Genomic DNA, 12,819 nt, shown 5'->3' with positions numbered 1-12,819 from the left:
AGAGAGAGCACTGTTACTTCTGCAGTGCCGACCCTGGTGCGGAACTGTGCTGTCCACAGTTCCAGCAGTGTGATATTTTGATATTGTGCAGATGTTTTGTTTTGTTTGGTCTGTTTATTGAAAGTAGGGGTTCGGAAGCAACACGTGAGGCTGTAAGGAGAGAGAGCACTGTTACTTCTGCAGTGCCGACCCTGGTGCGGAACTGTGCTTTCCACAGTTCCAGCAGTGTGATATTTTGATATTGTGCAGATTTTTTTGTTTTGTTTGGTCTGTTCATTGAAAGAAGGGGTTCGGAAGCAACACGTGAGGCTTTAAGGAGAGAGAGCACTGTTGCTTCTACAGTGCCGACCCTGGTACGGAACTGTGCTCTAAACAGTTCCAGCAGTGTGATATTTTGATATTGTGCAGATGTTTTGTTTTGTTTGGTCTGTTTATTGAAAGTAGGGGTTCGGAAGCAATTTTGGAAGGGTGAAAGACAAGGTAATAATTAGTAAAAACTTACCTAGAAATTTAAATTAAGAACTGTTACACAATAGGGTTTTTTAAGTTATTCAGTAATCGGAGGCGGTGTACGTGAAGGCACTGTTTATCTGAAACACTCCGTACTTCTACCAGATATTATCGATAACATTTACTATAACAAATCTTTTTTTTTCTTTAATTCTTTCTTTATACTTGTACAATATATAATCCTTAAGCCTTATGAGAGTACTCATCTCCTAGTTTATTAGAAAAAGATATAAAAATCTTTGTATGGAACTGTGATCTCCACAGTTCCAGCAGTGTGATATTTTGATATTGTGCAGATGTTTTGTTTTTTTGGTCTGTTTATTGAAAGAAGGGGTTGTGAAGCTACACGTGAGGCTGTAAGGAGAGAGAGCACTGTTACTTCTGCAGTGCCGACCCTGGTGCGGAACTGTGCTGTCCACAGTTCCAGCAGTGTGATATTTTGATATTGTGCAAATATTTTGTTTTTTTGGTCTGTTTATTGAAAGTAGGGGTTCGACGGCAACACGTGAGGCTTTAAGGAGAGAGAGCACTGTTACTTCTGCAGTGCCGACCCTGGTGCGGAACTGTGCTCTCCACAGTTCCAGCAGTGTGATATTTTGATATTGTGCAGATGTTTTGTTTTGTTTGGTCTGTTTATTGAAAGTAGGGGTTCGGAAGCAACACGTGAGGCTGTAAGGAGAGAGAGCACTGTTAATTCTGCAGTGCCGACCCTGGTGCGGAACTGTGCTCTCCACAGTTCCAGCAGTGTGATATTTTGATATTGTGCAGATGTTTTGTTTTGTTTGGTCTGTTTATTGAAAGTAGGGGTTCGGAAGCAAAACGTGAGGCTGTAAGGAGAGAGAGCACTGTTAATTCTGCAGTGCCGACCCTGGTGCGGAACTGTGCTCTCCACAGTTCCAGCAGTGTGATATTTTGATATTGTGCAGATGTTTTGTTTTGTTTGGTCTGTTTGTTGAAAGTAGGGGTTCGGAAGCAACACGTGAGGCTTTAAGGAGAGAGAGCACTGTTACTTCTGCAGTGCCGACCCTGGTGCGGAACTGTGCTGTCCACAGTTCCAGCAGTGTGATATTTTGATATTGTGCAGATGTTTTGTTTTGTTTGGTCTGTTTATTGAAAGTAGGGGTTCGGAAGCAACACGTGAGGCTGTAAGGAGAGAGAGCACTGTTACTTCTGCAGTGCCGACCCTGGTGCGGAACTGTGCTTTCCACAGTTCCAGCAGTGTGATATTTTGATATTGTGCAGATTTTTTTGTTTTGTTTGGTCTGTTCATTGAAAGAAGGGGTTCGGAAGCAACACGTGAGGCTTTAAGGAGAGAGAGCACTGTTGCTTCTACAGTGCCGACCCTGGTACGGAACTGTGCTCTAAACAGTTCCAGCAGTGTGATATTTTGATATTGTGCAGATGTTTTGTTTTGTTTGGTCTGTTTATTGAAAGTAGGGGTTCGGAAGCAATTTTGGAAGGGTGAAAGACAAGGTAATAATTAGTAAAAACTTACCTAGAAATTTAAATTAAGAACTGTTACACAATAGGGTTTTTTAAGTTATTCAGTAATCGGAGGCGGTGTACGTGAAGGCACTGTTTATCTGAAACACTCCGTACTTCTACCAGATATTATCGATAACATTTACTATAACAAATCTTTTTTTTCTTTAATTCTTTCTTTATACTTGTACAATATACAATCCTTAAGCCTTATGAGAGTACTCATCTCCTAGTTTATTAGAAAAATATATAAAAATCTTTGTATGGAACTGTGATCTCCACAATTCCAGCAGTGTGATATTTTGATGTTGTTCAGATGTTTTGTTTTTTTTGGTCTGTTTCTTGAAAGAAGGGGTTCGGAAGCAACACCTGAGTCTGTAAGGAGAGAGAGCACTGTTACTTATGCAGTGCCGACCCTGGTGCGGAACTGGGCTCTCCACAGTTCCAGCAGTGTGATATTTTGATATTGTGCAGATGTTTTGTTTTGTTTGGTCTGTTTATTGAAAGAGGTTGTTCGGAAGCTACACGTGAGGCTGTAAGGAGAGAGAGCACTGTTGCTTCTACAGTGCCGACCCTGGTGCGGAACTGTGCTCTGAACAGTTCCAGCAGTGTGATATTTTAATATTGTGTAGATGTTTCGTTTTGTTTAGTCTGTTTATTGAAAGAAGGGGTTCAGAAGCAACACGAGAGGCTGTAAGGTAGTGTGAGCACTGTTACTTCTGCAGTGCCGACTCTGGTTAACGATTTATTTTTTTATTCTGCATGTATGGAACGTTCCCTTTATTTTTAAATTAGTTGGTAAAAGGAATATTAAAGCGTTGTATTGTTTTTTTTTCAGTTGTGAAAACAAGATGGTGGAAAGCAAGGGCTGTATTAACCTGAAATATACCCGAAAACGTGTTGGAAGGGTGAAAGACAAGGTAATAATTAGTAAAAACTTACCTAGAAATTTAAATTAAGAACTGTTACACAATAGGGTTTTTTAAGTTATTCAGTAATCGGAGGCGGTGTACGTGAAGGCACTGTTTATCTGAAACACACCGTACTTCTACCAGATATTATCGATAACATTTACTATAACAAATCTTTTTTTTTCTTGAATTCTTTCTTTATACTTGTACAATATACAATCCTTAAGCCTTATGAGAGTACTCATCTCCTAGTTTATTAGAAAAAGATATAAAAATCTTTGTATGGAACTGTGATCTCCACAGTTCTAGCAGTGTGATATTTTCATATTGTGCAAATATTTTGTTTTTTTGGTCTGTTTATTGAAAGTAGGGGTTCGGAGGCAACACGTGAAGCTTTAAGGAGAGAGAGCACTGTTACTTCTGCAGTGCCGACCCTGGTGCGGAACTGTGCTCTCCACAGTTCCAGCAGTGTGATATTTTGATATTGTGCAGATGTTTTGTTTTGTTTGGTCTGTTTATTGAAAGTAGGGGTTCGGAAGCAACACGTGAGGCTGTAAGGAGAGAGAGCACTGTTACTTCTGCAGTGCCGACCCTGGTGCGGAACTGTGCTGTCCACAGTTCCAGCAGTGTGATATTTTGATATTGTGCAGATGTTTTGTTTTGTTTGGTCTGTTTATTGAAAGTAGGGGTTCGGAAGCAACACGTGAGGCTGTAAGGAGAGAGAGCACTGTTACTTCTGCAGTGCCGACCCTGGTGCGGAACTGTGCTTTCCACAGTTCCAGCAGTGTGATATTTTGATATTGTGCAGATTTTTTTGTTTTGTTTGGTCTGTTCATTGAAAGAAGGGGTTCGGAAGCAACACGTGAGGCTTTAAGGAGAGAGAGCACTGTTGCTTCTACAGTGCCGACCCTGGTACGGAACTGTGCTCTAAACAGTTCCAGCAGTGTGATATTTTGATATTGTGCAGATGTTTTGTTTTGTTTGGTCTGTTTATTGAAAGTAGGGGTTCGGAAGCAATTTTGGAAGGGTGAAAGACAAGGTAATAATTAGTAAAAACTTACCTAGAAATTTAAATTAAGAACTGTTACACAATAGGGTTTTTTAAGTTATTCAGTAATCGGAGGCGGTGTACGTGAAGGCACTGTTTATCTGAAACACTCCGTACTTCTACCAGATATTATCGATAACATTTACTATAACAAATCTTTTTTTTCTTTAATTCTTTCTTTATACTTGTACAATATACAATCCTTAAGCCTTATGACAGTAGTCATCTCCTAGTTTATTAGAAAAATATATAAAAATCTTTGTATGGAACTGTGATCTCCACAATTCCAGCAGTGTGATATTTTGATATTGTGCAGATGTTTTGTTTTTTTGGTCTGTTTATTGAAAGAAGGGGTTGTGAAGCTACACATGAGGCTGTAAGGAGAGAGAGCACTGTTACTTCTGCAGTGCCGACCCTGGTGCGGAACTGTGCTGTCCACAGTTCCAGCAGTGTGATATTTTGATATTGTGCAGATGTTTTGTTTTTTTTTGTCTGTTTATTGAAAGAAGGGGTTGTGAAGCTACACGTGAGGCTGTAAGGAGAGAGAGCACTGTTACTTCTGCAGTGCCGACCCTGGTGCGGAACTGTGCTCTCCACAGTTCCAGCAGTGTGATATTTTGATATTGTGCAGATGTTTTGTTTTCTTTCGTCTGTTTATTGAAAGTAGGGGTTCGGAAGCAACACGTGAGGCTTTAAGGAGAGAGAGCACTGTTACTTCTGCAGTGCCGACCCTGGTGCGGAACTGTGCTGTCCACAGTTCCAGCAGTGTGATATTTTGATATTGTGCAGATGTTTTGTTTTCTTTCGTCTGTTTATTGAAAGTAGGGGTTCGGAAGCAACACGTGAGGCTTTAAGGAGAGAGAGCACTGTTGCTTCTACAGTGCCGACCCTGGTGCGGAACTGTGCTCTAAACAGTTCCAGCAGTGTGATATTTTAATATTGTGCAGATGTTTCGTTTTGTTTGGTCTGTTTATTGAAAGAAGGGGTTCAGAAGCAACACGAGAGGCTGTAAGGTAGTGTGAGCACTGTTACTTCTGCAGTGCCGACTCTGGTAACGATTTATTTTTTTATTCTGCATGTATGGAACGTTCCCTTTATTTTTAAATTAGTTGGTAAAAGGAATATTAAAGCGTTGTATTGTTTTTTTTTTTCAGTTGTGAAAACAAGATGGTGGAAAGCAAGGGCTGTATTAACCTGAAATATACCCGAAAACGTGTTGGAAGGGTGAAAGACAAGGTAATAATTAGTAAAAACTTACCTAGAAATTTAAATTAAGAACTGTTACACAATAGGGTTTTTTAAGTTATTCAGTAATCGGAGGCGGTGTACGTGAAGGCACTGTTTATCTGAAACACTCCGTACTTCTACCAGATATTATCGATAACATTTACTATAACAAATCTTTTTTTTTCTTTAATTCTTTCTTTATACTTGTACAATATATAATCCTTAAGCCTTATGAGAGTACTCATCTCCTAGTTTATTAGAAAAAGATATAAAAATCTTTGTATGGAACTGTGATCTCCACAGTTCCAGCAGTGTGATATTTTGATATTGTGCAGATGTTTTGTTTTTTTGGTCTGTTTATTGAAAGAAGGGGTTGTGAAGCTACACGTGAGGCTGTAAGGAGAGAGAGCACTGTTACTTCTGCAGTGCCGACCCTGGTGCGGAACTGTGCTGTCCACAGTTCCAGCAGTGTGATATTTTGATATTGTGCAAATATTTTGTTTTTTTGGTCTGTTTATTGAAAGTAGGGGTTCGGAGGCAACACGTGAGGCTTTAAGGAGAGAGAGCACTGTTACTTCTGCAGTGCCGACCCTGGTGCGGAACTGTGCTCTCCACAGTTCCAGCAGTGTGATATTTTGATATTGTGCAGATGTTTTGTTTTGTTTGGTCTGTTTATTGAAAGTAGGGGTTCGGAAGCAACACGTGAGTCTGTAAGGAGAGAGAGCACTGTTACTTATGCAGTGCCGACCCTGGTGCGGAACTGGGCTCTCCACAGTTCCAGCAGTGTGATATTTTGATATTGTGCAGATGTTTTGTTTTGTTTGGTCTGTTTATTGAAAGTAGGGGTTCGGAAGCAACACGTGAGGCTTTAAGGAGAGAGAGCACTGTTGCTTCTACAGTGCCGACCCTGGTGCGGAACTGTGCTCTAAACAGTTCCAGCAGTGTGATATTTTGATATTGTGCAGATGTTTTGTTTTGTTTGGTCTGTTTATTGAAAGTAGGGGTTCGGAAGCAATTTTGGAAGGGTGAAAGACAAGGTAATAATTAGTAAAAACTTACCTAGAAATTTAAATTAAGAACTGTTACACAATAGGGTTTTTTAAGTTATTCAGTAATCGGAGGCGGTGTACGTGAAGGCACTGTTTATCTGAAACACTCCGTACTTCTACCAGATATTATCGATAACATTTACTATAACAAATCTTTTTTTTCTTTAATTCTTTCTTTATACTTGTACAATATACAATCCTTAAGCCTTATGACAGTAGTCATCTCCTAGTTTATTAGAAAAATATATAAAAATCTTTGTATGGAACTGTGATCTCCACAATTCCAGCAGTGTGATATTTTGATATTGTGCAGATGTTTTGTTTTTTTGGTCTGTTTATTGAAAGAAGGGGTTGTGAAGCTACACGTGAGGCTGTAAGGAGAGAGAGCACTGTTACTTCTGCAGTGCCGACCCTGGTGCGGAACTGTGCTGTCCACAGTTCCAGCAGTGTGATATTTTGATATTGTGCAAATATTTTGTTTTTTTGGTCTGTTTATTGAAAGTAGGGGTTCGGTGGCAACACGTGAGGCTTTAAGGAGAGAGAGCACTGTTACTTCTGCAGTGCCGACCCTGGTGCGGAACTGTGCTCTCCACAGTTCCAGCAGTGTGATATTTTGATATTGTGCAGATGTTTTGTTTTGTTTGGTCTGTTTATTGAAAGTAGGAGTTCGGAAGCAACACGTGAGGCTGTAAGGAGAGAGAGCACTGTTAATTCTGCAGTGCCGACCCTGGTGCGGAACTGTGCTCTCCACAGTTCCAGCAGTGTGATATTTTGATATTGTGCAGATGTTTTGTTTTGTTTGGTCTGTTTATTGAAAGTAGGGGTTCGGAAGCAAAACGTGAGGCTGTAAGGAGAGAGAGCACTGTTAATTCTGCAGTGCCGACCCTGGTGCGGAACTGTGCTCTCCACAGTTCCAGCAGTGTGATATTTTGATATTGTGCAGATGTTTTGTTTTCTTTCGTCTGTTTATTGAAAGTAGGGGTTCGGAAGCAACACGTGAGGCTTTAAGGAGAGAGAGCACTGTTGCTTCTACAGTGCCGACCCTGGTGCGGAACTGTGCTCTAAACAGTTCCAGCAGTGTGATATTTTAATATTGTGCAGATGTTTCGTTTTGTTTGGTCTGTTTATTGAAAGAAGGGGTTCAGAAGCAACACGAGAGGCTGTAAGGTAGTGTGAGCACTGTTACTTCTGCAGTGCCGACTCTGGTAACGATTTATTTTTTTATTCTGCATGTATGGAACGTTCCCTTTATTTTTAAATTAGTTGGTAAAAGGAATATTAAAGCGTTGTATTGCTTTTTTTTTCAGTTGTGAAAACAAGATGGTGGAAAGCAAGGGCTGTATTAACCTGAAATATACCCGAAAACGTGTTGGAAGGGTGAAAGACAAGGTAATAATTAGTAAAAACTTACCTAGAAATTTAAATTAAGAACTGTTACACAATAGGGTTTTTTAAGTTATTCAGTAATCGGAGGCGGTGTACGTGAAGGCACTGTTTATCTGAAACACACCGTACTTCTACCAGATATTATCGATAACATTTACTATAACAAATCTTTTTTTTTCTTGAATTCTTTCTTTATACTTGTACAATATACAATCCTTAAGCCTTATGAGAGTACTCATCTCCTAGTTTATTAGAAAAAGATATAAAAATCTTTGTATGGAACTGTGATCTCCACAGTTCTAGCAGTGTGATATTTTCATATTGTGCAAATATTTTGTTTTTTTGGTCTGTTTATTGAAAGTAGGGGTTCGGAGGCAACACGTGAAGCTTTAAGGAGAGAGAGCACTGTTACTTCTGCAGTGCCGACCCTGGTGCGGAACTGTGCTCTCCACAGTTCCAGCAGTGTGATATTTTGATATTGTGCAGATGTTTTGTTTTGTTTGGTCTGTTTATTGAAAGTAGGGGTTCGGAAGCAACACGTGAGGCTGTAAGGAGAGAGAGCACTGTTACTTCTGCAGTGCCGACCCTGGTGCGGAACTGTGCTGTCCACAGTTCCAGCAGTGTGATATTTTGATATTGTGCAGATGTTTTGTTTTGTTTGGTCTGTTTATTGAAAGTAGGGGTTCGGATGCAACACGTGAGGCTGTAAGGAGAGAGAGCACTGTTACTTCTGCAGTGCCGACCCTGGTGCGGAACTGTGCTTTCCACAGTTCCAGCAGTGTGATATTTTGATATTGTGCAGATTTTTTTGTTTTGTTTGGTCTGTTCATTGAAAGAAGGGGTTCGGAAGCAACACGTGAGGCTTTAAGGAGAGAGAGCACTGTTGCTTCTACAGTGCCGACCCTGGTACGGAACTGTGCTCTAAACAGTTCCAGCAGTGTGATATTTTGATATTGTGCAGATGTTTTGTTTTGTTTGGTCTGTTTATTGAAAGTAGGGGTTCGGAAGCAATTTTGGAAGGGTGAAAGACAAGGTAATAATTAGTAAAAACTTACCTAGAAATTTAAATTAAGAACTGTTACACAATAGGGTTTTTTAAGTTATTCAGTAATCGGAGGCGGTGTACGTGAAGGCACTGTTTATCTGAAACACTCCGTACTTCTACCAGATATTATCGATAACATTTACTATAACAAATCTTTTTTTTCTTTAATTCTTTCTTTATACTTGTACAATATACAATCCTTAAGCCTTATGACAGTAGTCATCTCCTAGTTTATTAGAAAAATATATAAAAATCTTTGTATGGAACTGTGATCTCCACAATTCCAGCAGTGTGATATTTTGATATTGTGCAGATGTTTTGTTTTTTTGGTCTGTTTATTGAAAGAAGGGGTTGTGAAGCTACACGTGAGGCTGTAAGGAGAGAGAGCACTGTTACTTCTGCAGTGCCGACCCTGGTGCGGAACTGTGCTGTCCACAGTTCCAGCAGTGTGATATTTTGATATTGTGCAAATATTTTGTTTTTTTGGTCTGTTTATTGAAAGTAGGGGTTCGGAGGCAACACGTGAGGCTTTAAGGAGAGAGAGCACTGTTACTTCTGCAGTGCCGACCCTGGTGCGGAACTGTGCTCTCCACAGTTCCAGCAGTGTGATATTTTGATATTGTGCAGATGTTTTGTTTTGTTTGGTCTGTTTATTGAAAGTAGGAGTTCGGAAGCAACACGTGAGGCTGTAAGGAGAGAGAGCACTGTTAATTCTGCAGTGCCGACCCTGGTGCGGAACTGTGCTCTCCACAGTTCCAGCAGTGTGATATTTTGATATTGTGCAGATGTTTTGTTTTGTTTGGTCTGTTTATTGAAAGTAGGGGTTCGGAAGCAAAACGTGAGGCTGTAAGGAGAGAGAGCACTGTTAATTCTGCAGTGCCGACCCTGGTGCGGAACTGTGCTCTCCACAGTTCCAGCAGTGTGATATTTTGATATTGTGCAGATGTTTTGTTTTCTTTCGTCTGTTTATTGAAAGTAGGGGTTCGGAAGCAACACGTGAGGCTTTAAGGAGAGAGAGCACTGTTGCTTCTACAGTGCCGACCCTGGTGCGGAACTGTGCTCTAAACAGTTCCAGCAGTGTGATATTTTAATATTGTGCAGATGTTTCGTTTTGTTTGGTCTGTTTATTGAAAGAAGGGGTTCAGAAGCAACACGAGAGGCTGTAAGGTAGTGTGAGCACTGTTACTTCTGCAGTGCCGACTCTGGTAACGATTTATTTTTTTATTCTGCATGTATGGAACGTTCCCTTTATTTTTAAATTAGTTGGTAAAAGGAATATTAAAGCGTTGTATTGCTTTTTTTTTCAGTTGTGAAAACAAGATGGTGGAAAGCAAGGGCTGTATTAACCTGAAATATACCCGAAAACGTGTTGGAAGGGTGAAAGACAAGGTAATAATTAGTAAAAACTTACCTAGAAATTTAAATTAAGAACTGTTACACAATAGGGTTTTTTAAGTTATTCAGTAATCGGAGGCGGTGTACGTGAAGGCACTGTTTATCTGAAACACTCCGTACTTCTACCAGATATTATCGATAACATTTACTATAACAAATCTTTTTTTTTCTTTAATTCTTTCTTTATACTTGTACAATATATAATCCTTAAGCCTTATGAGAGTACTCATCTCCTAGTTTATTAGAAAAAGATATAAAAATCTTTGTATGGAACTGTGATCTCCACAGTTCCAGCAGTGTGATATTTTGATATTGTGCAGATGTTTTGTTTTTTTTGGTCTGTTTATTGAAAGTAGGGGTTCGGAAGCAAAACGTGAGGCTGTAAGGAGAGAGAGCACTGTTAATTCTGCAGTGCCGACCCTGGTGCGGAACTGTGCTCTCCACAGTTCCAGCAGTGTGATATTTTGATATTGTGCAGATGTTTTGTTTTGTTTGGTCTGTTTGTTGAAAGTAGGGGTTCGGAAGCAACACGTGAGGCTTTAAGGAGAGAGAGCACTGTTACATCTGCAGTGCCGACCCTGGTGCGGAACTGTGCTGTCCACAGTTCCAGCAGTGTGATATTTTGATATTGTGCAGATGTTTTGTTTTCTTTGGTCAGTTTATTGAAAGTAGGGGTTCGGAAGCAACACGTGAGGCTTTACGGAGAGAGAGCACTGTCGCTTCTACAGTGCCGACCCTGGTGCGGAACTGTGCTCTGAACAGTTCCAGCAGTGTGATATTTTAATATTGTGTAGATGTTTCGTTTTGTTTAGTCTGTTTATTGAAAGAAGGGGTTCAGAAGCAACACGAGAGGCTGTAAGGTAGTGTGAGCACTGTTACTTCTGCAGTGCCGACTCTGGTTAACGATTTATTTTTTTATTCTGCATGTATGGAACGTTCCCTTTATTTTTAAATTAGTTGGTAAAAGGAATATTAAAGCGTTGTATTGTTTTTTTTTCAGTTGTGAAAACAAGATGGTGGAAAGCAAGGGCTGTATTAACCTGAAATATACCCGAAAACGTGTTGGAAGGGTGAAAGACAAGGTAATAATTAGTAAAAACTTACCTAGAAATTTAAATTAAGAACTGTTACACAATAGGGTTTTTTAAGTTATTCAGTAATCGGAGGCGGTGTACGTGAAGGCACTGTTTATCTGAAACACACCGTACTTCTACCAGATATTATCGATAACATTTACTATAACAAATCTTTTTTTTTCTTGAATTCTTTCTTTATACTTGTACAATATACAATCCTTAAGCCTTATGAGAGTACTCATCTCCTAGTTTATTAGAAAAAGATATAAAAATCTTTGTATGGAACTGTGATCTCCACAGTTCTAGCAGTGTGATATTTTCATATTGTGCAAATATTTTGTTTTTTTGGTCTGTTTATTGAAAGTAGGGGTTCGGAGGCAACACGTGAAGCTTTAAGGAGAGAGAGCACTGTTACTTCTGCAGTGCCGACCCTGGTGCGGAACTGTGCTCTCCACAGTTCCAGCAGTGTGATATTTTGATATTGTGCAGATGTTTTGTTTTGTTTGGTCTGTTTATTGAAAGTAGGGGTTCGGAAGCAACACGTGAGGCTGTAAGGAGAGAGAGCACTGTTACTTCTGCAGTGCCGACCCTGGTGCGGAACTGTGCTGTCCACAGTTCCAGCAGTGTGATATTTTGATATTGTGCAGATGTTTTGTTTTGTTTGGTCTGTTTATTGAAAGTAGGGGTTCGGAAGCAACACGTGAGGCTGTAAGGAGAGAGAGCACTGTTACTTCTGCAGTGCCGACCCTGGTGCGGAACTGTGCTTTCCACAGTTCCAGCAGTGTGATATTTTGATATTGTGCAGATTTTTTTGTTTTGTTTGGTCTGTTCATTGAAAGTAGGGGTTCGGAAGCAATTTTGGAAGGGTGAAAGACAAGGTAATAATTAGTAAAAACTTACCTAGAAATTTAAATTAAGAACTGTTACACAATAGGGTTTTTTAAGTTATTCAGTAATCGGAGGCGGTGTACGTGAAGGCACTGTTTATCTGAAACACTCCGTACTTCTACCAGATATTATCGATAACATTTACTATAACAAATCTTTTTTTTCTTTAATTCTTTCTTTATACTTGTACAATATACAATCCTTAAGCCTTATGACAGTAGTCATCTCCTAGTTTATTAGAAAAATATATAAAAATCTTTGTATGGAACTGTGATCTCCACAATTCCAGCAGTGTGATATTTTGATGTTGTTCAGATGTTTTGTTTTTTTTGGTCTGTTTCTTGAAAGAAGGGGTTCGGAAGCAACACCTGAGTCTGTAAGGAGAGAGAGCACTGTTACTTATGCAGTGCCGACCCTGGTGCGGAACTGGGCTCTCCACAGTTCCAGCAGTGTGATATTTTGATATTGTGCAGATGTTTTGTTTTGTTTGGTCTGTTTATTGAAAGAGGTTGTTCGGAAGCTACACGTGAGGCTGTAAGGAGAGAGAGCACTGTTACCTCTGCAGTGCCGACCCAGGTGCGGAACTGTGCTCTCCACAGTTCCAGCAGTGTGATATTTTGATATTGTGCAGATGTTTTGTTTTGTTTGGTCTGTTTATTGAAAGTAGGGGTTCGGAAGCAACACGTGAGGCTTTAAGGAGAGAGAGCACTGTTGCTTCTACAGTGCCGACCCTGGTGCGGAACTGTGCTCTAAACAGTTCCAGCAGTGTGATATTTTGATATTGTGCAGATGTTTTGTTTTG

This window comes from Lycorma delicatula, chromosome 2 (assembly GCF_047948215.1).
Source record: "Lycorma delicatula isolate Av1 chromosome 2, ASM4794821v1, whole genome shotgun sequence".
Lineage (NCBI taxonomy): Eukaryota > Metazoa > Arthropoda > Insecta > Hemiptera > Fulgoridae > Lycorma > Lycorma delicatula.
The sequence above is the reverse complement of the archived record's forward strand: the minus strand, read 5'-3'. Positions refer to the sequence as shown.